General features: G+C 35.3%; 1 long non-coding RNA gene across 2 annotated transcripts in view; it reads right to left on the bottom strand.

Moving 5' to 3' along the window:
* Positions 1-21,710, bottom strand: part of LOC145693469 (uncharacterized) — a 45,589-nt gene extending 23,879 nt beyond the window's left edge. Inside the window, exons 1-3 of one of the 2 annotated variants that reach the window (XR_014132784.1) lie at positions 21,661-21,710; positions 6,904-6,960; positions 828-889 (exon numbers count right to left, since the gene is read on the bottom strand). This is a non-coding gene — a long non-coding RNA (uncharacterized LOC145693469). Of the gene's footprint in view, positions 1-827; positions 890-6,903; positions 6,961-21,429; positions 21,454-21,660 lie in introns of those variants that run through there. The other variant, XR_014132785.1, reaches the window with a different exon arrangement.
* Between the last annotated feature and the right edge of the window lie 3,457 nt (positions 21,711-25,167).

Genomic DNA, 25,167 nt, shown 5'->3' with positions numbered 1-25,167 from the left:
GATTCGATGGAATATAACTAATCACTTTCACACGAAACACACCAAGGCTAAATTCGACTCTAATGTATACATAACATGACACGGTATTTCTGGGAAAAAGGGACTTTGAAAACAATTATCCTGTGGGGAGCTTCGATCATTGAATATCTCATTCACGTTTTACTGTCATCATATAATATTAGTACCTAGAACATGGGACCCAAAGGCAATTAATATAACTATACAATGCTATGACATAGCAACTGCACAAGTCCAGCTACCATGGAAATTTCCGGCCGGACTTTCGACGGTGGGCGGAGTCTATCATTCTGTTAAAAAAAAAACTACCCAATACACGTCTATGGCCACGTAGGCCTAGCAACAGTTAAATTTTCACACCAGAATTTTCCCACGCCAGGACGAAATGAATTTCTCCTACTACTGTATCTACTTTTACTTTCTCCTAAGATGATGATAATGTTTTCAGAGGTATCTAAATGCATATACTTCGCATATTGTTCTAAAATTATGATTATTAGAAGAAAATTAAAAAGTATTCTAGTGGCACTCAATCTAACACGAAAATTCTTTCGAGAGAGGATATCATCCTCAAAATAGAGAAAGAAAAAATGACTATCAGTGAGAAGAACTCAAAATTCTACATAAAAATAATATATCTATTAAAAATATATAAATTAAATTACTGTATATATGTATATATGTAATTTAAACCATGTATACATAAATTTTGCTTGGAGAATGGGAAGAACGATTTAGATTTGGATTCATTTTGTGCTAGTAGCGGCAAGTAAACGAAATACTCAAAATAATTTTATGAAGCTCCTTACCTTATCTGATCATTCTAGATGGTAACCTTCTTTTCTTGTGTGTTGTTCCTCTCTTCCTTAAACTGTTGAGAAGAAAAGGACACTATTGATAGTACTGTGACTGATACAAAAGCCTTTTCTTTGAGATTGATACACAGGGTAGCCCAAAAGTAGGTATACAGACCTACATCTTAATTTATTAAGATAATGAATTTATTTGCTTTGGTTTATTACGAGCTTAAGATATAAGTGAAAATAAATTACGAACAGATAAGGAAGAAACTAAGTCAGTACCTGTGTGAATAATAATAAGTAAATAATATAAAATGTCATGACCGATCAGTAGGGGACTGTATATCTACTTTTGGGCCACTCTGTATGTTACTTAGAAACATGAAAAGAGTACATATATTTTTAGAGAAAAGTTAGCCATGAAATAAACCGTAAGTAAGTAACGTCAATAGTTAATCCATTAAGGCAAATGTAGTGCCATATATTTTGATGTGACTGCTTAATTATAATAACTGTATAACCGTGAAAACTATTGATATAATATTTTAGATTTAGCATTTCGTAATTTCTTGTAGTGAACTGTGAACAAAAATGTTACTTTTACTACTATTTTGAACACAAAGATCTTGTAAAATTCAAATGGCTATACTAGTTGCAAACATATGAACATGGTAAGGTAAATCAAAGAATTGTTGATATATGGTAAATCGAATTCAGAACCAATGCCTATTTGGGCTCTCGGTCGAAAGGGTGTAAGAAATTTTTCAGGCCAGCCACCCTGACATGTATAGATAAATAAACCGAGGAGGTTAGGAATTAGATTTGTGGGTTTTCGGCAGCTATGACCATGTTAGTTCTTCGCGTATGGAGGATAACCTCCCTCGGTAATCACACTGCCCGGGGAATTTGGGGTAAGGTGAGCAATGCGGAAGAAAACAAATTGGCTTTTTCTTTCTGGCATTACATCACTGGGCGTGAAGCTGAGTTAAGTTAGAAGGAAACACACACTTCCTATTTCAAATACGCCAAAGTGAGTGGGGCAATTCGACACACACTTCCAATTTACAGTGTGGACAATTCGTTTAAAAAGGATGCTTTGCATACTCACAAGAGAAACGGAAAGCCACACCTGTAAATTATAATAGCAATTTTGGAAGTTGTAACATTGACATTGGAAGAAACTAAAACATTCTATCCTAAGTCTCTCATATCTGGTACCGGAGATTGTGCCCAGATAGCGAATCAAAATCAGGGCGAGAAAGTGTGTACAATCTGGGAAGGTGTTTTCCTCCAGGAACCTTCTAGTCTATTTTTATTTAGCAAAATTGGTTGTGAGTGTAAACCAACAGAACAAAATTTTCATTCTTTTGTGGTCAGGAGAGAATTAAGGGCTGAGCCCCCAAGAATCAGGGCCCCCCGAAAACCCTCTCTTTAATACTAAAATATAGGAATCAACATATTATAATATAGGCTTCAGACCCATGCTAATTTTTTCCGCTCGCGGTATCGCTGAAGTTAAGTATTCTTCCACCAGAGTCTTCATGGTACTTATTTTGTGAGAGAGTGAGCTATTTTGGGCCTCTATTACAAACTAAATTATCAGCTTCTGGTGATAATTCCTTTGAAATATTTCTGTCATTACTTAGAGCAAATCTCGGTGGTATTCCAAATCTCCTTAAAATAAAACGTTCCTATTCAAATCAATTTGGGCTCTCTCAGATACTTAAAAGTCGTTCCCTAACAAATTGTCTTGGGAAAAATTACTTAAAAAGCGAAAAGCATGATGAAATGTTCTCCCATTAAGTTTGAAACGTACAATTGTTGTATTGTTTATCAAAAGAGAACTCTGAGTGATTCCTTTTATTCACGTGTCGATACTCAATATCTTAGCCTTAGGTGACACTAAATCCTCTCTAATTATTAATATCTGCGAAGCATAATCTAATACAGCATCAGCATTCTTATCTTCAATCAATAATGGCATTAAGATCACATTATTTCGTGTAGTAATGCAGGATTTTACAACATGACCGTTATTTCCTAATACAATATTATCTGTAAATGATCTTCCCACATTTACAGACATTACGGATTTAAAGACTATTTACACAGCAAACATGCATCTTCTGTCTGAAAACCATGGCCACAAAAAGAGCAAATGAAATGTGTTTCTGCCTGATTCGGAAATTGTTGATAATTGTTTTCATACGTAGGTGTTTCAAACTGATAATTATTAAAATTTCCTCTAGGATAAAATTGATTTCTCACTTGGCGTCTAAAATTTCTAAAATTACCACGAAATCGACCTCTAAAATTCCCTCTTAGATTGTGATTCTTATTTCCTCTATTTTGCCTGTAAAAAATTATTCCTTTTTCCTTGAAAACTCAGTCTGTTTTTGTTACTACAGTTGGTATTGGTTTGGTCAGATAGCTGCTGACTAATCTGTAAAGTTAATTTCTCTAACTTTTTCTCTGACGATTACAGTTGATCGGAACTAGCTGGACTTTGTGTTGATTACTTTGTTGACTCTGAATTTTCAGTTCATTAGCCTCCTGTTTAACTTTTTCTTCTTCCTATCCTGCTTGTTCAGCATTTTAACTTCCACTTCACTATCTGTCTCGATATCAGAAGAATCTGCTGTTAATGATGTTTTTAACTTTGGAAGTACAGCCTTCCAAGTTTGCTTTGTGACGGAAGAGGTATGTCCTCGTTTTTCATTTCTCTGTACACGAACTTTATTTTTCTCAAGCTTAACCAAAACATCTAACATTTCCTCTACAGTTGCAAATTCGTAAACATCAATGCGCTCTAAATAATAAGGCTGTAATGCAGACGCTATAAATCATTACCCTTTGTTCTGACAACTTGTGATACAAAATAAGGAACTGGTATGCTTGTAACAGGGTACGATGATTGGGCTCATGCAACAAGAGACCTATCAAGTCACGAAACTTCCAAAAGCCATTTCCGGAATATAACTGCATATATTACTTCGAAGAGACTGTGGGCTGAACACCAAACAGCTAGTAGAACAAACTGAGACTGAAAATAACTATTTGGTAGGAGTCGTAAAACGCGTTGTTGCTGTGATAAAGTTTCTAGCTGAGAGGGATTTGCCCTTACGCGGGAACGACGAGATTTTTGGATCTGAACACAACGGCAACTTTATGGGAATATTGGAAGTTATTTCGCAGTTTGATCCTTTTTCTTAAATCTCACATTAAAAACCATGGAAACAAAGGGTGTGCACATATTAATTATTTATCATCTACAATCTGTGATGAATTTGTTCAGCTGATGAATCAAGAGGTGTTAGGCAAGATCGTCGAAGAAATAAAGCGAGTAAAATATTATAGTAACAGCATGGACTCGACACCGGACAAAACGCATATAGACCAGCTTACTGTAACTATTAGGTATATTAAAGAGAAAGGAGACGTAGTAGAACAATTTCTTTAGTTTATCCCTATTTTCAGTCATAAAGGTAAGTTAATTGTTAAAACATTGGAAGAGCACGGGATTTCTGTAGAAGATCGTCGAGGACAGTCATACAATGCAAGTAATATGTCGGGGCAGTATGAAGGAGTGAAAGCTCATGTTAAAGGTATTATTGGTGTTCCTTGCGCAGCACACTCTCTAAACCTTGCAGGAAAAGTTGGTGTTGAATGATGCGAAATTGCAGTCAATTACGTCCGTCTTCTCCAGCTCATATATAATTTCTTTAGTTCGACAACACACCGATGGCATTTGCTAGAGGAAGAAGTTAACGAAACAAAGAAAACTGGAAACTTTGAAAACTTTGTTTGGAACAAGGTGCTCTGCTATGCAGCACGTTTTGCCAGGAAATATTTTTAACTTTTTGACTACCAACGGGATACATGTGTCCCACGCGAATAATTCAAACATCGTTGGGAATTTGTTTTTAAAAAATTCTAATATATATATATATATATATATATATATATATATATATATATATATATATATATATATATATATATACGTGTGTGTGTGTGTTCTTCTACCATCGAGTCAGATGTGACCAGGAGACTGTGTTTAGTTTCCTAAACTGCGTACAGATGTCAGGAACATCCCACATTAATGGAGTCGTACATATAAAAGAATGTTCACATTAAAAAATGGTAGTCAAAGAGTGGTAGTCAAAGAATGGTAGTCAACTATAAAGAATGTGCTAGCATCCATCACAGACGATCCAATAGAAAACAATGAAACACGTCAGGATGCGAAAAACATTTTGCAGAAGGTGACTACTCTTGAAACCTAATTCACGTCATATTATGGGATGTAATTTTAAGCAGAATGAATAAAACGAGTCAGTATCTTCAAAGTGAAAACATGGAGCCAGGAACTGCAGTCAATGTACTTGAGTTCTTGATCAGTTACGTTTCTTCCTTTAAAGGAAAGTTTGCCAAAATGGAAACATCTGTGAAATCAGAAAGTGGACAGCAGAGGTTCAGTGATGAAATGAAAAGAAAAATCTGTAGAAAGGAACAGTTTGATGAAAATGGCACAGAAGAAGCGATGTTATTAGGGAGTGATAAATTTCGTGTGGAAACGTTCCTTCCGATCATAGATAAACTCACTTCAGAGCTACAGCGAAGGATAGCTCAGTACAAAAATCTTCACGAGACTTTCGGGATTCTTACCAAATTAAACTCCATGAACGACGAGGATATAACACGAGCCATGAGTGATTTTATTTTAAAGTACAATGGTGAGGTGGAGTTGAATTTTTGAAAAGAGTTTTGTCATTTCTTATTGTATATACAAACTCTTATCGCTAATGAGAACGCCCAAAATAATACTGCAAGTTCTCTTACAGTAAATAAAATACTTTTGATATTATATGAAAGTATAGTTTTCCCAAATGTCTGCATTGTATACAGAATTTGTACTGGCGAAAGATCCTTTTCTAAACTTAAGTGGTTAAAAAGTCCAGTGAGGTCTAACATGACGCAGCAGAAGCTCAATACTCTTCCCTGTTATCTATTGAACTATGTCTGGTCAAAGAGTTATCGTTTAATGACATGCAGAGCAAAAATGTAGAAAGAAAACTTTTCTAACAATGTAGCCTTATACAGCTTTACCTAAGTGTATATGATTTTTCTCCTTTTACTCGATTACGGTTTTTCAGGGACTGATGACAATTTGGCTTATGTTTGGCATTTGTGTGTTACACTGCAGTATATGAGCATTTAACTGTTAATAATGTGATATTTTCCATAAGTAGAAGCTTTGCTTATAATTAAATATAAACTAATTATTTGCTGAGCAAAACTATATATTTTCGTTAAAATTCAACACGTGTTACAGTTTCGCCAAGTAACTCTTTGGCTTCATCAGACACTATGTGATACAGGATAACTGATAGTGTCTGATGAAGCCAAAAAGTTAGCTGGCGAAACTGTAACACGAGATTGAATTTTAACGAAAAAATATAGTTTTGCTCAGCAAATAATTAGTTTATATGTTAATAATGAATGTAATTAAACTAATTATTGTAAACTTGGAGCACATTAAAATACTACAGTATAATTTTCGGTGTTTCGATAAGCCTATGAGGCTGTGGAAGGCAGCAAAGAAACTCTATGCGATGGAATTATTCGTAATATAGGACCCCCTTGAAATAGTCGGCTCCAGGACCCCAAAAGCCTTAATCCTCCCCTGCATGTGGTAGGAGAGAATATGGGCAACTGGAAATTTCAAAGCTAGCAAATTAGGATTCAGAATAATATTATACAAAAATGAGTACTGTAGTTATGGTTACCCAGATATCCCAGACGTCAATTAATATATATTTTACTATGTAAAGAAACCTTGACACCTTATAGCCCCACACTCCCACTTCTCAACAGATATAAGAACGTAAAAATACCATACGGAATGGTGGAATATGAGTGTTAGAGCAAGCATTACGTAAAAACCAAAATGCAATAATTATTTAAAACAATTACTTTAAAAATCTATTTCTTAAAGACGTTTACCGTGTGTATAATGACAAGAACCAAATTACTAATTTTGCCAATATATGTATAATAAGGAGAAATAAGCAAATAAACTTACCTTTTAGTTATTGGGCGGCAGCAGTCGATGTCCCTGCACCTCGTGGGTGAACAAGGACTGAAACAAACAAATTTATATTAACAATTAAATAGATAAATAATGTTACATAAATTTATTTCCTCACTGCCTGCAAATCTACGTAGTTCAACCAAATTTCAAGTTGCAGTAAACAATTACTAACTGACAGGAGTAAATAAAAATTAATGTGAACATAATTTGAATCAGTGAGTGAAAGAACAATACAAGTACAAAATCGCATTTCGTGAATATTTCAACAAGAAAACTATATAACGCTATACTACACATGAAGTTCACTTTTACATAAATTACCCAATAGCTTCAAAACTGTTATACCTATCTCTAGGAATGTTGTTCTAGGTATTCAATAATCATTTTTGACATTAAATACACGGGCGTCTCTGGCGGGGGGACGCGTCCCCCCCCAAATATTTTGAGTACGAGATAAATGGATCAATGCTGAAAGTATTTATATATGTGTGGAGAAAGTAAAAACATAGGCTGAAGAAATTAAAGTTATGCCTGTTCTTAAATATTAGGTTAATGTGAGTAGAATGTACGCCTGACATGGGTCACTTTCAAAGAAGGATTTTTTTTTTTTAAAGTTACGCTTTTTGGTTAATCAAAGTAATCTCGGCTGCAGACACACAATTTTTTCATTGCTTAACCAGCAACAATTGGTTTCCATGACGAAGGGAGATTGAAGAAGGGAAGGAAACGATGTACAGAAAGTTTATCTGCGAATTAAGAAGGGAAATTACAAAGACAGGGAAATATATAATAGAAGTGAGGGTGAAAAGAAGAACTTAAAAAGACAGAAAAATCTGAATATTATATATGAGAGTAAATTTATTTCGAATACTGTAGAAGGGCAGCAGGGGACAATTACTATGACAATATAAAGATAGAAATGAATGTTTAATGAGCGAATTGAGTTTGAAGACGATGGAAAGAATACATTGAGGAGTCCAATGATAGCAAGAATAAACTGTACAGTATAAACATTAAAACGGAAAACGAAGTAATGGAGGATGGGTCATTGGACAAATTCAAAAACATGCAGCGAAATGAAGAACAAAAAGGTATACAATATACCTTTTGAGTTTGTTAAGAATACAGAAAGAGAATGAAAATCAAAATAAGTGTTATCGTAAGTCTTCTTTCAGAGTTAAGATTTTGTGAACTAAACAATCGAAATATATGAGGACTATAAAACTACACTACTGCAAATGCGTTTAAGAACACTGAGCAGGAATTCACTGGTAGGAATATCAAGGTAAAGAAATTACTAAGAACCATATTATATATAAACGTAACTTTTTCCCGGCAAATAGACTACCAGTGATGGAAGAAAATTATGATGCATTGTATTGCTAAATGTAGAAAGAGCGGATGCCATTTGTAAAGTAGATTCCAGTTTACTCATAATTTTGACGTAACTTTAGTTGGGACTACTAGCAATCTAGTCGTCCTCATCCCCCCAACTTTAACATGCCAGAGACGCCCATGATTAAATATATTGACATATATTCCTCGAGCTGAGTTTGTATTGTCACTGATTAAAATGTGTATCCTAAGGGAATGACAGGGGTGAAAATTTTATGCTAAGAACAGAGTATTCTCACGAACCTTCTAGTTAAAAAGATGAAACTGGGAATATAAACTCATTGAAAACATTGGATGTGTGTCAAAGCGTTTGCCACAATTCCACTTCTAACGGGGAAGGATTTGAGATCATTGTTTCATTCAAAATGACGTTATCTGACTCGTAATCCGAAATGACAGAATGGCTGAACTGTTTGAAGTGAATTTTGAATTGAATTTTTTAATATTGCTTGTACCTATCTCGAACTGAGTTTTTATTATGTCACTTTTGTGTCAAACGCTTATTCTGAAAGGAAGACAGAGGTTTAAAGTTTTAGCAAAGGATAACGGCTACACAGTCTGAAATGAAGTTCTGAACGTAGTTGGCACTTGGATCCAGCTGGGTTTTTTTATAATTTCATTTCCATTTAAATAACATTCTATGGGACGAAAGGGGTTCAGATATATCTTTCAAATATATTACACAAACTTCCCGTGAGAAAAACGAGCATTTCAGCTAGTCTTTCGTAAATGAGACAATATAATTATTTGTCCTTTTTAGATTCTCATGTTGTATACTTCCATAGCGCTTTCACACTGCAAAGACAAATCAGGAAGAAAGAATCTCAATCCAAAACACTCCGTGTCAAAAACAATCCAAGTTTCGAACGGCTATAAAATAAATAAATAAAGTTATCAATATAACCAAAGTAAGTTATATAAATTCTACCAAGTTATTGAAATAAATTTCCTCATTCTGAAAATATTGAAAGCTATTCATTTGAAACGAAGTCATACCATGAACATAGTATCCAACGCGAAGGTACTTCCGATGTGCATTGTCTTGTCCATCTCCGTTGTGCTATATGTGTGATAGAGGCTTTCAAACTTTGGATATTTGTGATATAATATCCTTAGTTTGCAACACTGAATACTAAATGTGATATTTTAAGTTTTCGTTTAAGATACTGATTTGAAATATGTAATAATCTGACGTAGTGCCATTTGAAAAAATATAACTTTATACTGGGATGGCAACACTGTTCACTGAATGGTAGTGTTTAATATGTAAAACTATGTCTCCCTCCTTATAGTTGCTTCATGTAAAGTTTCACTTTTTTCCTTCTTCTGGTTTCTTCGTTATCACGAATGTTCCAGATACATTGTCCACTCAGTACATAAGTCCTGAGTGAGTAGACTATGTCTGGTAACTGATCCACCTCAGGTTGAACTGCCTAAGTTAGAAATTTTACACTCGGACAATAGATAGTATTTGTGACGGAAGGTACAACTAAAAAGGAATTTTGGATATTCGACAAGGAAGGGGTGAATAGAGGTGCAATTATTATATTAAAGTGTCTATATCTCGGAATCTCTGAAGATTAGAGATGTGAAATTTGGCGCACAGACTTCTCATTTAAAATAATTAAACATATGATAAACGTTTTTCGTATTTGATTTAGAAAAGAAGATAAGAGGATAGGAAGAAAAAGCGCGGGGATTACAATTACAATAAGCGTCCATAACTCAGAATCTCTTAAGGTTAACAAACACCGTGTGCGTGGGTTTTCTCGGGGTTCTCCCGTTTCCTCCCACTTTCTTCATTCCACCATTTCATTCATTTCTCATCTTGACCGTCTCCTTTAGCCTAGCCGGCATAATCGTGGGACGTAAAACTCAAAAATTTAATTTCATTTTTCTCTTAAGGTTAAAGGTATAAACTTAGGATTTGTCTTTTCTTTTAACATACGTGTAAGACAAGTGTTTAAGCATTTTTCGATTTTTGCCCTGGAAGGAAAGAAAATTTTGTGGGCAGAAAAAAAGGTGTAATTACAATTATTATAACAAGATAGGCATATCTCAGAATTCGTTAAGGAAATTTGGTGCTTGGACTTTTCATCTAAAATTATGAAACAAGTGTTTTAGCATTTTTGGATGTTCGAGTTAGAATGAAAGAAAAGGGGATTGTGGGCTTCTTTACACCCCATACGATGCCCATAAGAGACGTTCGAATTTTGTGCGATACATCGATTCAGATGATCAATGTGAAAAATGTAGAAGGAAGAATGTAAATATTGTACATAGTTACACCTTGAGACAACTGTTCGTTTCACTATATATGAGGCATGGCTGCTGCTACTGAAGTATCGGAAGTGTTATTTATTTATTTATTTATTTATATATTTATCGACACAACAGGCATTACTGCCCAATTACAGTGTCCACATATAATTTTAAATTACAATGATATTAATACTTGAATTGAAATAATATTTTTTTTCTTTCTTTTTTCTTTTTCTTTCTTTCTTTTTTTTCTTTTTTCTTTTTTTTTACTAGTAGTACTCTTTTGAACAACTTTTCAGAACTATTAAATATATCTACATCCTTACATAATCCTTACTGATTTCATTGTATGTAGCACGAATTCTCCATGTAGGTGGCATATGTAGTGCATTTGTACGTGCCTTCCTGCAGTAGAACAGGCCACTATTTCCCTTGCGTGTTTTGATGGTTGGAACCTGGATCATTATCTTTGAAATTATGTCAGTACAGTCTATTTTGTTGTGTAAAAGTCTGTGTAAGAAAATGAGGTCGTTGAATATCCGTCTTCGTTCAAGTGTCTGAACTGTAAAGTTGTCAAGTAAATTATCGTGTGGTTCATATTTTGGATAAAATCCTGTCCTTTTGTATGTGAGAAAACGTATGAATTTGCTTTGTATCTGCTCAATTCTTTTGACTGCGTGCTTTCACGGAAGTGTTTCAAATAAATGAAGCATATTCAAGTTTGGATCTTACGTAAGAAAAGTAAAGCGTGTTCAAAGAGTTAACATTCGTAATTTGTTTGGTTGTTCTGATAAGAAACCCAAGATTTCTATATGCATCCTTAGAATATTCTATATGCATAGTTAGATTTCTTTGCCACATGATGCGAAAAGGTCAATTTTTTGTCAAGTATTACACCTTAATCTTTAATTGTATCTAATTTTTCTAAACTTACTCCATTGATCGTGTAAGTAAAGTCATACGTTTTCTCACGTCTACTGTATGTCATGGTTTTACACTTATTAATATTTACTGTCAGTCTATCGCGGTGGCTCAGTGGGACAGCTTTCACCTCCGGTGCTTGGGGTCCCTGGTTCGATCCCAGCTCGTGCCGTGTAGACTTTTTGTTGGACAAACACAGTGCTCGTGGGTTTTCTCGGGGTTCTCGTTTTCCTCCCACTTTCTTCATTCCATAATTTCACTCATTTCTCATAATCACCGCCTCCTTTAGCATAACCGTGGGACGTAAAACTCGTTTCATTTCATTCATTTCAAAAAGATTTCATTTCATTTCTATTGCTAGTACACCATTTTAGTATATTAGTGAGATCTTGTTGCAAGAGTAGACAGTCATCTATACATTTCACATCTACAAATATTTTCAAATCATCTGCAAAGAGTATTTTATGAGATTTTTGAATATAATGGGGCAGATCATTAATAAATAATAAAAACGAAAGAGGCCTAAGATTAGACCCCTGAGGGACTCCAGAATTTATGCGAAAAGTTGTGGTTTTATATTCTTTATACAAAACGGATTGTCTACGTTCACGTAAGTAAGATTTTTTTTTTTAAATATCATTGGGGAACCACTGAATTGATTGGAGGAAGACTGTTTATCGTTATATCTTTTTGTTTGTGCTCTATGGCCAGAAACGGTAAGAGAGAGTGACAAGCGATATTTTGATATCAAATTCCATCCATTTCATTAACCTTCTATTCAAACCGGATGGGCGAAATAATTTCCAGTTTCAGCATTGATCGCCATAGAGCACAAACAAAAAAATATAACGATAAACAGTCTTTCGCAATCAATTCAGTGGTTCAATCAGCTCCGTTAAGCCTTACTCAAACCGAACAGTGATAGAAATAAGAGGTTTCCAATTCGAACGTTGGTTTCCATATAACAAAAATGGTACTATACAGCCAGAAGGGGTTTCTGTAAATTTATTTCACATTTCAATAGTAGATTTCATTTGCATCTTTTATCTTTCTACTAAAACCGGATGTGCTAGAAATTTATTACTACATTCGATTTCAATATGTTATCTCCAAAGAGCAAAGTCTGTACTAGAAAGCGAGAAGCTGCTTTTTGACAAGGATTCAGCATCCCAGGAATGAGTTCTGTCTTGATTTGTATCTTTGTATTCATATCAGAACTGGAGAAAAAATATAATTTCAAATTCAACGCTAATCTGCAATAAAAGAAGCGGTAATAGCGAAAAGTAGATTTCTTTAATGGATTCAATACAACAAAAATATACTTTACAACGTTTATGACTTTATTCCTCTAATGCAACCAGAAGTGGTAAGCATCATCTATGAATTCTGGGTAGTATATATTAATATGTGTAGAGTAAAACCTGTAAGAGATAACGAAGGCTTTTTTATATGGTTTCTGCGTCCAAGAAACAGATTCTGTCTTTAATTTTATCCCTTTATTGCTACCAGAAGTTACTCGTAGTTGTACTACCTCCAATACAATACTGAATTCACATAATTTGAAAGTCTATCGTAATTTCACGCTGTAAAACAAAACTATTGTTGTTGTTGTTATTATTATTATTATTATTATTATTATTATTATTATTATTATTATTATTATTATTATTATTATTATTATTAAGATAAAGCAAAGCACCACCTTTTCCCTTACTGTAACTTCAACCCTAAGCAAGAGTAATAATTCGTAAAATTCAAGGAAAAACACGCTAGTCTATGTTTTACGGAAGTTGGAAAATATTTACGTAATTTTACGAAATCTATTATGGAGTTTCCTCATAGATAGACTATGTGATCAGCGCATTTGTCTTCGGCACGGAGACTAGGATTCGATTCCCGGCAGGAGCTCATGTGGTTTGGTTCGGATATTACGTTAAAGTATAGGTTCATGTCTCATATAGCCTAAGTGCTGACTGGGACACTAAATTCTAATTCAATCAACAAATTAGGTATATTGCGATCTACTTAACACCATGATAATTCATTGAAGTCGAGTCAATATTATGAGAGTTATTTATTGAAATCTACTTAATATTATGACATTGTTTGAAGCCGAATCAATATTATGAAGGTTATTAATTGAAATTGTCTATTATGACAGTTATTCATTGAAATCGATTCAATGTTATAGAAGTTATCACGAAACAGAGAGACAAGCACGTAATGGATATTTAGTCGAGTGATAGAAATTATTTTGTGTTCGTTCCAATGAACATACATAATTATATTGTTGGGAAATTTTTAGTCTTACGCATATCCAATTTAAATATCAAACAGTGTAAATAGTTCTTAAGCTTAAAGAAAAACTTTTTTTTCTTTTTTTTACGACTCAAAATGAAATATTTTCTCAAACTTAGAGGAAATTGATTCCTGCTTGTTGGTAGTTTCAACCCCAAGCTATAGGCCCGATAGAGAAGTCTCGCAGAACACATACGTCACACATGCGCGCCGACTACGTGGGTGCTTCAGGACGCACCCACAAGATTTTTAGTTAGATAGAAAAAAGTAAAATATTTCTCACTTTTCATTATCAAAAATAATAAGCAATTAAAACATTGAGATGGAAGTTAAAATTTCTAACCTCTAAAATATAATTGTTTGTTTCAAATGTGTTTGTGCAAAGGCAAGAGCTTTATACAATAGTTTATGTTCACTACAAAATCCTTGCAAGTTATTTTACCATTAAAAGTATTTATTGCCTCTTGCAATCATTGTGCATCATGTAAGTTGTTTAACGTATACGAGTACACATAATGTTACGATTACATATGCTCAGAATATTCATTACATTAACTTAACCTTGGACCCGGGTTTGAATCTCTTTCACTTGTGTGTAAGTCAGCCGTGTACCGACTGAGCTAGGGCAGCCCCAAGTTTCCTTATAGTACCGGTATATTTTACTTTATCTTAGTACAACCCTTTATGACAGTCTTCATTAAAAAAAAATTAGGGATGCACGCGAGACGAGACGAGACGAGAAATGGAAAAGTCTCGTCTCGTCTCGCAGCCTCAAATGTTGGTCTCGTCTCGCGTCTCGTCTCGTCTCGCAAATGTGAAGTCTCGTCTCGCGTCTCGCATAAAATTTTGAGTCTCGTCTCGCGTCTCGCGCGAGACTTTCTCGCATGGTCTCGCAGTCTCGCATATATTCTGGTCAAAATTTTGCAATGTCTTATTCTATGGCTGTTAATGAATGATGATGTGATATTCTGTCCGAAGGCAGATATTTGACCTAAAAGTCCCTTGGCAAGCTGAATCCTTCGTGGTTTGCCATTGCTTTCCCTGGGATGAATGTTCATAACATCCTAAGGAGACGGAATCTAAAGTTCAACATGGTATCCGAACTTGTGTTCCCTCCGCTCCAAATTAATAGAAAATTTGTGCTGGAATTTGATTCCTAGACCATTAGTTTTCGTCAAATTAACCCTTTCCGGTACCAGGCTTTTTGGGCTATTTTTTAAGACTTTCAGTCAAGCAGCTACTGCATCGTCACTATTTATCCTAGGATCATAGTTCATACCTCATTCTCTTCAGAATAGAGTGGCTTTCAAATGGTATCACTTGCATGCTCATACCATATACCAGGAGAGGGAAAAGTGATGTCAAAGGGAAAATTTTGAGGGAAAATTTTTTCACACTTTGGGCCCCTCTGGAACGGCCCTGTGTAAATGTAGAGATCTCAAAAAACTCTGATAAATAGTATTTGGTATACTAAATGTATGTGCCAAATTTCAAGTATCTATCTTGAATACTAAGGGCGGGAAAATTTTATCAAGAATCCCCACAATGTCCCAAATTACCGTAAAACACCATGATCCCAGGTAAAAAATTTCCTGAGACATCTCTATTTACCCTAGGACTATAATACGCCAATCATTCTCTTCAGAATAGAACTGCCTTTTAGACGGTGCCATTCACGTGTCTCCATCATGTATCTAAGGCGGGAAAATCCCGAAAACAGGGATTTTTTGGGTCTAAATTTTTTTTTCAACTTTTAGCCCCTCTGGACCCCCCTGTTTTAACGCAGAGATCTGAACAAATCTGATAAATAGTACTAGGTGGGCTGAATGTTTATGCACAATTCCAATTTTCCAGGTGCAAAAGTAAGCCCGCCAAAAAAAAATATATACCGACAATGTCCCATATTCCCGTATACAGAGGGAAATTTTTAAACATTCCCTGAGACATCCCTAATTATCCTAGGATCATGGTTTGCACATCATTCTCTTCGGAATAGAACTGCCTTTAAGGCGATACCATTCTCTTGTCTCCATCATGTATCTCAGGCGAGAAAATCCCGTGAAAGGGATTTTTTGGTAAAAATTTCCCTTTTTCAACGTTTAGCCCCTTTATACCCCCATGTTTTAACACAAAAGTACGAAAAAAATCTCGTAAATACTCCTCGGTTGACTAAATGTTTCTGCACAATTTCAATGTTCTAGGTGCAAAAATAAGCCCGCAAAAAATAATACCGAAAATGTCCAAAATTCCCCTATACAGAAGTATATTTTCATAAAAATTCCCTGACACTTCCATAATTACCTAGGGTCATGTGTCGCACATCATTCTCTTCAGAATAGAACTGCCTATCAGGCGGTACCTTTCACTTGTCTCCATCATGTATCTAAGGAGGGAAAATCGCGAAGAAATGGATTTTTTGGTAAAATATCCCTTTTTTCAACTTTTGCCCCTCTGGATCCCCCCTGTTTTAACGCAGAAATCTGAAAAAATCTAGTAAATACTACTCGGTGGACTGAGTGTTTGTGCAAAATTTCAATCTTCTACGTGTAAAAATAAACCCGCCAAAAAATAATGAACATAGACCGGCCCCGCAATATTAAAAGAAAATATATATTGTGGAATTATGACGTAATCACCTCCTATGTCTCGACGCAGGAAGGTGTGAAACCATACGTAAGGTGTTCTACAATGCCTCTGGACTTGAAAAACAAAAAAAGAAAAAAAAAACGGACGAAAAAGCTCAAATAAGAGAGTTAAACGCAACCATGAAACATCCCGTATGGTACAGATTGTACCATGGGATCCCCAAACGGTTAATAGCATAATTTACAGCAAAACCAGCATAAATTGTTGCTGGATCCAACATTGTTTTCCAGTTTAGAGGTCTCCAGCAATATTTGGCTCTTCTAAATTATCGTCGCCACTATCAACATTTACACGTTTTGGTCGTTTCCTTGAAGGGTGATTTTCCATTATAAAGATGTTTTTATACCACCAAAAGCGCTTGTAGACAACAAAAGAACTCCTTACAACACGACCCAATTCTTTTGGTTCGTTCGCGCTTGTAGCAATGTTGCATTATCGCATTTTATCAACTTTCGCTTTCAACTTATATAGTGTTGCCAGATCTACAAAATAAAATTACTGACAGATATAGGGCCATTCCTACCATCTCGCATCAAACCTATAGGGCCATCCTACCAAACCAGTGTTTGAATTAAACTTCCGAACTAGAGGGGGATGCTTTTTATAAATATATAGAAAGAAAATACTTATTCCATGTAAAAATATCATGTTATTTCTGCGAGCCGGACCCGGGAAAAACTTTGACGAGAGGGGATTTCCCCGCCATCCCCGAACATAAATCGTTAGTAGTAATGTGAAAAAGACAGAAACAACAGAAATATCATATTTTGCAGCAAATGGGAGTCTTATTCGCTTTTCAGACCAAAAAATAGAAGTTCATGTATTCGTGCGCGCCCGCGTGTATGTGTTTGTGTCGCAAAATAAAGTCCTAAATCGATGTTGTAATAAATTTTCAATTTACAAAGATTTTCTTTTTTAATGCTGTTTAGAAACTAAAGAAGGCTTTAATTCTGAAAATCAACCTTGAATAATAATAAATCTCATAATATGTCTATTGTCCCAATCACTTTTTTGTTCCTGGAGGCATTAACGCTCAACTTAGAAAATTCAATAAATGTAAAATCACTAGATATATAATTACATGTAATTCATAAATGTTGCGAGACTGCGAGAAGTCTCGCGAGACTTCTCGTGCGAGACTTGACTGAGTCTCGTCTCGCGTCTCGTCTCGCATGGTTTAGTCTCGTCTCGCGTCTCGCATAAAATTTTCAGTCTCGTCTCGTGTCTCGTCTCGCAAATGCGAGACGAGACGCGAGACAAGACGAGACTTCTCGCGTCTCGCGTGCATCCCTAAAAAAATTAACTAAAAGGAAATCAATTACAAAATATCGAGACCCCTGAAAATATATAACATGTCCAGCCATTGATATGCACCCACATAAATTCTGGAAAGTCGCCGCCAGAATGTCCATGTGATGGATTCACTCTTACTTGTTAATGATTTAGATCCCAAACAATATACGCCTTGAGAACCCTCCATGGAAACATAATATAGCCTATTTCATGAGAATTGGGTAGCTTTTAGGAAAGTTACTATTTTAAGATAAGGTGAACTCATCTCCTTGTCTTAACACATCCCCTATTTGAACACAAAACATTGCGTTAAATCTTACGGCTCAAAGAAAACACACGTTGTGATTTACAAAAATCGGATTTATTTTAACGAATTTATAGTTTTTTTAAAGGGGGGCTAAATTTGCTCCCTTATTCTTAATCTATTTCAATTCCTCAAATAATACGGATGATTGGGAACTTAAAAAAGAAAGGAAAAGAAAATGTACTCTATCCACTAATGTGCGCAGAATCTCATCAAGATGAGGAGCAGCTGATTCAAAACACAATCACATATGCTTACAGGATAAACAAGATTTTGTATATATATATATATATATATATAGAAAGAGAGAGAGAGAGAGAGAGAGATTCCCCTATTATCTTTTTATCTTTAAGAGGGGAAGGGTTTAAACCTTTAAACTTGTCTTGCATACAGCAATGTCATGTATTGTTTCCTGCCAATTTGTTTCGACAATGAAATCTTGGGGGGAAAAAAACTAGCCGTTATTTTTCTATCCAGCGTTTTACAGGTTGTTTTGAATCCATAAGATTAATATTGTCCCTAGGGCGTTGCTAAGATAAACATACAGGCCTACTGAGGAAGAAATTTATGCTTTTTCTCCCCAAACGATCGTTTCTCCCAACCAAAAACACCAATTTTGGTTTACGTGTTTTTAGAAATAATTAATTCAGCATCTGATCACGGAAAATATTCGAATTTCTTGAAAGTGATCATGGAGCACTTCAATAGTTAATCTCTATTGTGGTGGATTTTTTAATTTCTTATTTCAGAAAAAAAGTGTCAGGGGGAAGTTTTAACTAGAATATTGAAATTCTTTCTAGCGAAAACAAATCTCTGATATCTTTCTTAGTTTAGGACTTACTTGCCTTGAATCTTAAGCGAACGTCGGGAACGGCACTGTGTAGACAACGCAAATTCAGCTGGTACTGTATTTCATTAAAGTTAAATACATTTTAGGAAACTTATTGTAAACATTATTTTCTTATTAATTGTAACTTGGGTTATATTTTATTCCATTTACTTCCTTATTCTAGACGGATTTCATCCCCAACAAGGCACTCACCCAGAATTTTATGTTGAGAAGGGTCCAGACTTTGGGGGTCCAATACTACTAGGAATGCAATGGATATACCCGATTGCAATGAAATGAGCTGAGCGAGCTTAAACTACGTAATCAGGAAGCGTTTTTCGGTGATTATTCCTCGATGGTACATCGGATTTTTGATTTCGACCTATGTTGTCACTCAGCACGACATACTCTATCAGCGTGCTAAGTTTGGTTGAGATCGGCCAAACGGTCTAGGAGGAAGCGTTTTTCGGTGATTATTCCTCGATGGTACATCGGATTTTTGATTTCGACCTATGTTGTCACTCAGCACGACATACTCTATCAGCGTGCTAAGTTTGGTTGAGATCGGCCAAACGGTCTAGGAGGAAGCGTTTTTCGGTGATTATTCCTCGATGGTACATCGGATTTTTAATTTCGACCTATGTTGTCACTCAGCACGACATACTCTATCAGCGTGCTAAGTTTGGTTGAGATCGGCCAAACGGTCTAGGAGGAAGCGTTTTTCGGTGATTATTCCTCGATGGTACATCGGATTTTTGATTTCGACCTATGTTGTCACTCAGCACGACATACTCTATCAGCGTCCTAAGTTTGGTTGAGATCGGCCAAACGGTCTAGGAGGAAGCGTTTTTCGGTGATTATTCCTCGATGGTACATCGGATTTTTTATTTCGACCTATGTTGTCACTCAGCATGACATACTCTATCAGCGTGCTAAGTTTGGTTGAGATCGGCCAAACGGTCTAGGAGGAGTTCGCGGACAACCAAACGGCTAACCCGAGTATAAGAGCTTCGCTTCGCTCAGCTCAATAAGCCACTACGTCTATGTAGTATTGAACGGGTATTATTCTGCACCCGAAAAGACGATAAGTAATTGTAAAATACTTTCATTTATATTTTCAGAAAAGAAAACTATAGAACTAGATTTTTATAAGAGTACAGTTGAAGTGCAAAATCAAATTTTCAAGCTACATCAATCATTTCCTTGTTAAACAAATATAGTTTTATTGAGAAAGTCTACAAATGTATGTTGAGTTAGGAAGTTTTGGGGGCATCAGTATTCGGTGGACCCCCCGTGGGTTCGCCCCTTCTTTCTTAAGACAGTGAGTGCCATATTTTATTAGAACAGAATGAAGAAGGAACGATCATCACACTACTAAAAACAAAAACAAAAAAGTTCATACTTGGTTAAATGTCTAATTGAGCTTTTTTTTATATACTAATCTGAGGACTTTGAATCCAATGGAAATAATTTCAGGCGTACTTGTCCTGAAATCACGAGAAAAGTATCAAAGTTGAGATATGTACATTTATTTACATCCCAAATTTGAAATTACTTTTCTAGGTACCCTATGGATGCATATGTTTAAAAATAGTTTCATTCGATTCAGAATTCTTAAATCAGTATGAAAAGTGCAATTAGAAATCTATCCAAAAGTGGATATTTTTTATTAGTGGCATGATCACTAGTTCTTTTACGAAGGATCACGGGCATTAAGATGGGACAAACGTGCTTGTTAAAGTTTCAGATAGCTGAACGAGATCATAAGGTACTAAAGTTCATACCAAAATTTAAATCCTACAACGTGCACTATTTGGCTAATGCCCATTCTATAACATCGAAAGAATTGAAGCAATATCAGAGAAGGGAAGCATAAATTCGATACAGAACGGCGGCAAAAAACGTGGCAACTGTGCCCTATTTTTGAATCCTGGAGCCGCCACTGAACGCAATTGTCACTCAACTAGTTCACTACTTTCTGGAATTAACGTTGGAGGCACGGTGATTCAGTTCACCGTAGCCACAACCATGGCATCTCTTGATCATACAGCGAAGGTCATGCCATAGCCGCGTGGGTGTGGTCTCATGTCTCAGACGTACAACTAAAGCTTATTGGCGTTTTGACTGTTCTTTAGGTTCTTGTAAATCAGCGATTTACAGAAAAAAAGAAACACAGAGAATAAAAAGCGATGGAGCATTAACTCTAGTATGAGAAATCCTTGGTTCGATCCCAGGAAATGTTTTGTGTTAGATAACATGGTTCCAGTTGGTTTTCTCGGAGTTCTCTCATATTCGTCCACATTCTCATTCCACCAACCATTCGTCTCCTTTAGCCAACAGAGAATATTCGTAGGATTACAGATTATGTTTCATTTAATTTCATTTTCTGAAGTTATGACAGTTAGTGAATTCATACGTAACTTTCGAAAAAACTATGAGCAAAAAAATGTTGAAGACAAATTATCGCATTACTCTTTTCTGAATAGAAACTATAAGAAATTAAAGACAAGTTTAATTGGAAGTTTAACAAAATATAAAAACAAGTGTAAATTTGTGAACTGGTGCCCACTTTTTCGTTCTGCAGGAGGCTCCACACTGCTCTATAGATTTCACTTCTTTTATCACTTAAATCTACAGTTATTTTTATGAAGAAATCGTTGATGTCTACTCTGGCAAAGGATTTTAATTGCATCCTTGGAACTGAGAGTCCTCCTTCATTCATTAGTACGTGAAGTTGTCAAGCACACGATAACTACACTCATTGTATTTGGTCAAACAGCAACATGTAACAGTAACTTACCTCGACAGCTGCCGCAACACGAAAGGGGGGAGCAAACTTCCGCTGTTCAACTTATCCAGAAAGTCTAGACACTAGAATCAGTGTTTCCATATGTAATATTAAAGTAATTACTAGTTTCTACGCAGACCCCGTTCAAGGGAAATCCTGGCAGATGAGATTTTATAACTTATATATTAGAGTTGCAATTCTTCGTCCCGGAAAATCCGGAACCGTCAATCGAGATCTGCGCCCCGGCGTTCCGAATATATTTATTGGGACGCTTAAATGTCCCGAATTTCAGCGAAGAAGAAAGGAAGGGAATATAATAGTTAGCTTTCTTCACATGATTAGGTATACGAAGTTCGGGTATTATGGAATACCATTTTTGTTTTGCTTGTAACTCAGTTAAAAATTGCACATTGAAACAAAAAGGAAAACAAATATACTCCTTACATATTTGGCTTTATTTATGTGTATCTTGTTAAAGAAGTTTCGGTACAGGGGTGGGCAAACCTTATAATTTGTAAAGAAACTACTTTGGAGGGTAATATGAAATAGTTAAGTAATATGGAATACAAATGCTATATAGAAAAGAAATTAGTTTTCTGTTGAATATACAATGAATACAGTGACAATATATAAAAATTCTGAATGCCAAGCCATAACTGAATGTGATTACTTGCAAAAGTCACAAATATAATACTCTGCTTCGGGATCGGCACAGTCATTGTGTGCTCACATTAAACATGATGAACGCTGGACCCAAGCTCACCCCTTGTATCATCAGATAATTTGCTGTAATAAAAAGACGCATAGCATTGTTGTCATCATAAATGTATGTTTAATTGCCCAATACCGATAGATATTTTTGTAATCGAAATACGGAATGCCATGCTCTTCTTGCGGGTATTCCATATTGCCCTCCACACCAACTTGAAAACGAAAGAAAAATTAAACGAATTCGAAGGATTATAGGATAATGACGCTTATCACACTACCACTATGTATATCCAACATCATAGTAAACAAAGAATTATTGTTCTATTACATTTCAATAGGAAAATACAGGTTGTAAAACACTTACCTGTAAAAGTTATCAGGAATAAGAAATCAGATTTTCACGTCTATCAACACAGCGAATGTCACAATCACAAGGAGACTGATTGTAGAACATCATAGGAACGTGAGTAAGTAGTTTCTTTCCTCTCCGCTTGGAAGAAACGCGTCACAGGTGAGACAATAAGGTATTCCATATTACCCGACTATTCCATAATACCCGAACTTTCTCTATAAATATTCTCTTTCACTTCTAAGCATTGCAATTCAAAGTTGAAAAAAATCAATATGTAAAACATGCATTTAATTAAGTTCACAATTTAACTACTTTGACATTGAACGAAATATTCGTTTCATTGGTGCAGGGACAAAAGGTTTTACTGCTTGATCTTTAGTACTGTGTTTCAATCTGCATCTTGCTTATGAAATATTTTAATCAATAATCCCAGACCGATATTTTTGATAATTTTCCTCTGACCATTCAAGAAGAAAAATATGTTGTTTCAAATAATGAAACTGAACAGACATAAATGGGGAAAATGTAAGAGTATTTTAAAAAAATAGAATCTTATGAGGTGAAGGAAAACGTATTTTTTTTTAATTATTTGCGGCAGTTTTTTTCTTCTTTTTAAGCAAAAATAGTTAGGCGTTTCCGTTGCTCCTTCTGAGTCACCAGTGTGTCAAAGTGTGGAATATAATTTCTTGTTAGTCACTAGAATGATAATACTTAAACAACTTTATCTAATGGGAGAAAATAAATTAGTATATAACACTTCTCTTCATTTTAAGCATTTCAAAGATTCTCCTACTTAGTAGAGTCCTGGATTTTCAGTTTTGTAATATGGCAACCCTAATACCCTAACAGCACAATCACATAGCACGCATAAATACTTATCATATTCCCTCAGGTACATGGGAGTGTGTTCAGTATGTACCTTATATACCTATGAGAGAGAAATCACATACATGGCAAGTAATAGTCACAGTCTATGTCCGCCCCTAGACACATGCCTGACATGTACCTGGGGAACGTGCCTATTATTTTCTAGGTATGTTCCTTATGCCGTAAGCGTCAATGAACTTCAAAATTACTCTCCCAAAATATGTCAAATCGCCTATATGCGTAATGTGTTTACATGAATGTGAGTCTAAAAAAACGTTCTAAACAAGTAAAACAAAATGTACCCCAGGGTGGGCGCGAACCACCAAGGCGCGTGCTCTTCCGACTTGGCCATGGAGGCGGTGAAGAGAACGTCGCTTGTAGATGCATGAATCCTTGGGGTCTTTCTAATTTGGCTAATCAGAGTACTCCTTTAACCGCGTATATTAGACGATAACCGTTTTGAATCAGATAAAATCTGCTCGCAATGTAATTTTATAACAAAATGATGAGTGTCTATGTACTTTATTTCATGGTTCTCCCATATTCACTTTCAAATTATCGGCGAAAGTTACCATCTAAATTCATACAATTATACGCACTCATTTAATGATTTTTTACCTCACGATGTAGAGGCAGGGGTTACTCTTGACAACTACTGCAATGAGAAGAAAATGTATAATTTTCTGTTATCCAATGATAAACTTCTTTTTACGTAACTTATGATAAAGAGTTTCATAAATACTACTAGTTCCTCGTATTTAATTGTATGTATAACTAGATCGATGAATTAATTATCTTGTTTGTTTCCAACTTAATAAGTTTTTCTGTTATAATAGTGCATGTAATATTTATCATTTGGCACCAGATAGTCTCGTTTAATGATTTTATTGTCTTCTGATTTCAAAGCGTGTTTATCTGAAGTGGTCATAATGCCCAATTAAAATACAAAGTATATGATTGAAATTTTGGGTAAGGATGGATAGATATAGTTAGATGAAACATTTGCACTAGTGTTAGGAAAAATGAATACGGATTATTGAACTTATCCAAAAGAATCTCATTTTTAATTAAAGTCATCTTAGATACTGCTGTTGCCAAATGAAATGAAATAAAATCTTCCAGTTTTACGTCCTACGCGTATGTCGGCTAAGCTAAAGGAGACGGTGATGATGAAAAATGAATGAAGTGGTGGAATAAATAAAATAGTTCTAAGCAGGAGAACCTCGAGAAAACTCACGCACAAGATCTTTGTTCACACCAAAGTTCACTTGGTGTGAGCTGCAATTGAACTAGGAACTTCTCGCACCAGAAGCAAACTCTCCACCACTGACGAGTGATTCATCGCAGACTCTGACATTGTCAAGTCGATAACAAGAAATCTCTATCATTGTTTTCAATTTAATAAACCCAATTGTTTTAATTTATTACGAACACTCTTTGCTAGTAATTTCCCTAATCAATACCCTATTCTTGTTGATTGGATTAGATTTTAAGTTTAGAGTCCCTTTGAGCAGCGCGGCTATAAAAAACGTGGACCTACTGATTACCTTTGAATAAGATCCGCATAAGATCCCGACGGGAATCGAACT

This window comes from Thermobia domestica, chromosome 8, assembly GCF_964235325.1.
Source record: "Thermobia domestica chromosome 8, izTheDome1.hap1.1, whole genome shotgun sequence".
NCBI classification, from domain to species: Eukaryota; Metazoa; Arthropoda; class Insecta; order Zygentoma; family Lepismatidae; genus Thermobia; species Thermobia domestica.
This window is presented reverse-complemented; position numbering and strand designations above follow the sequence as displayed.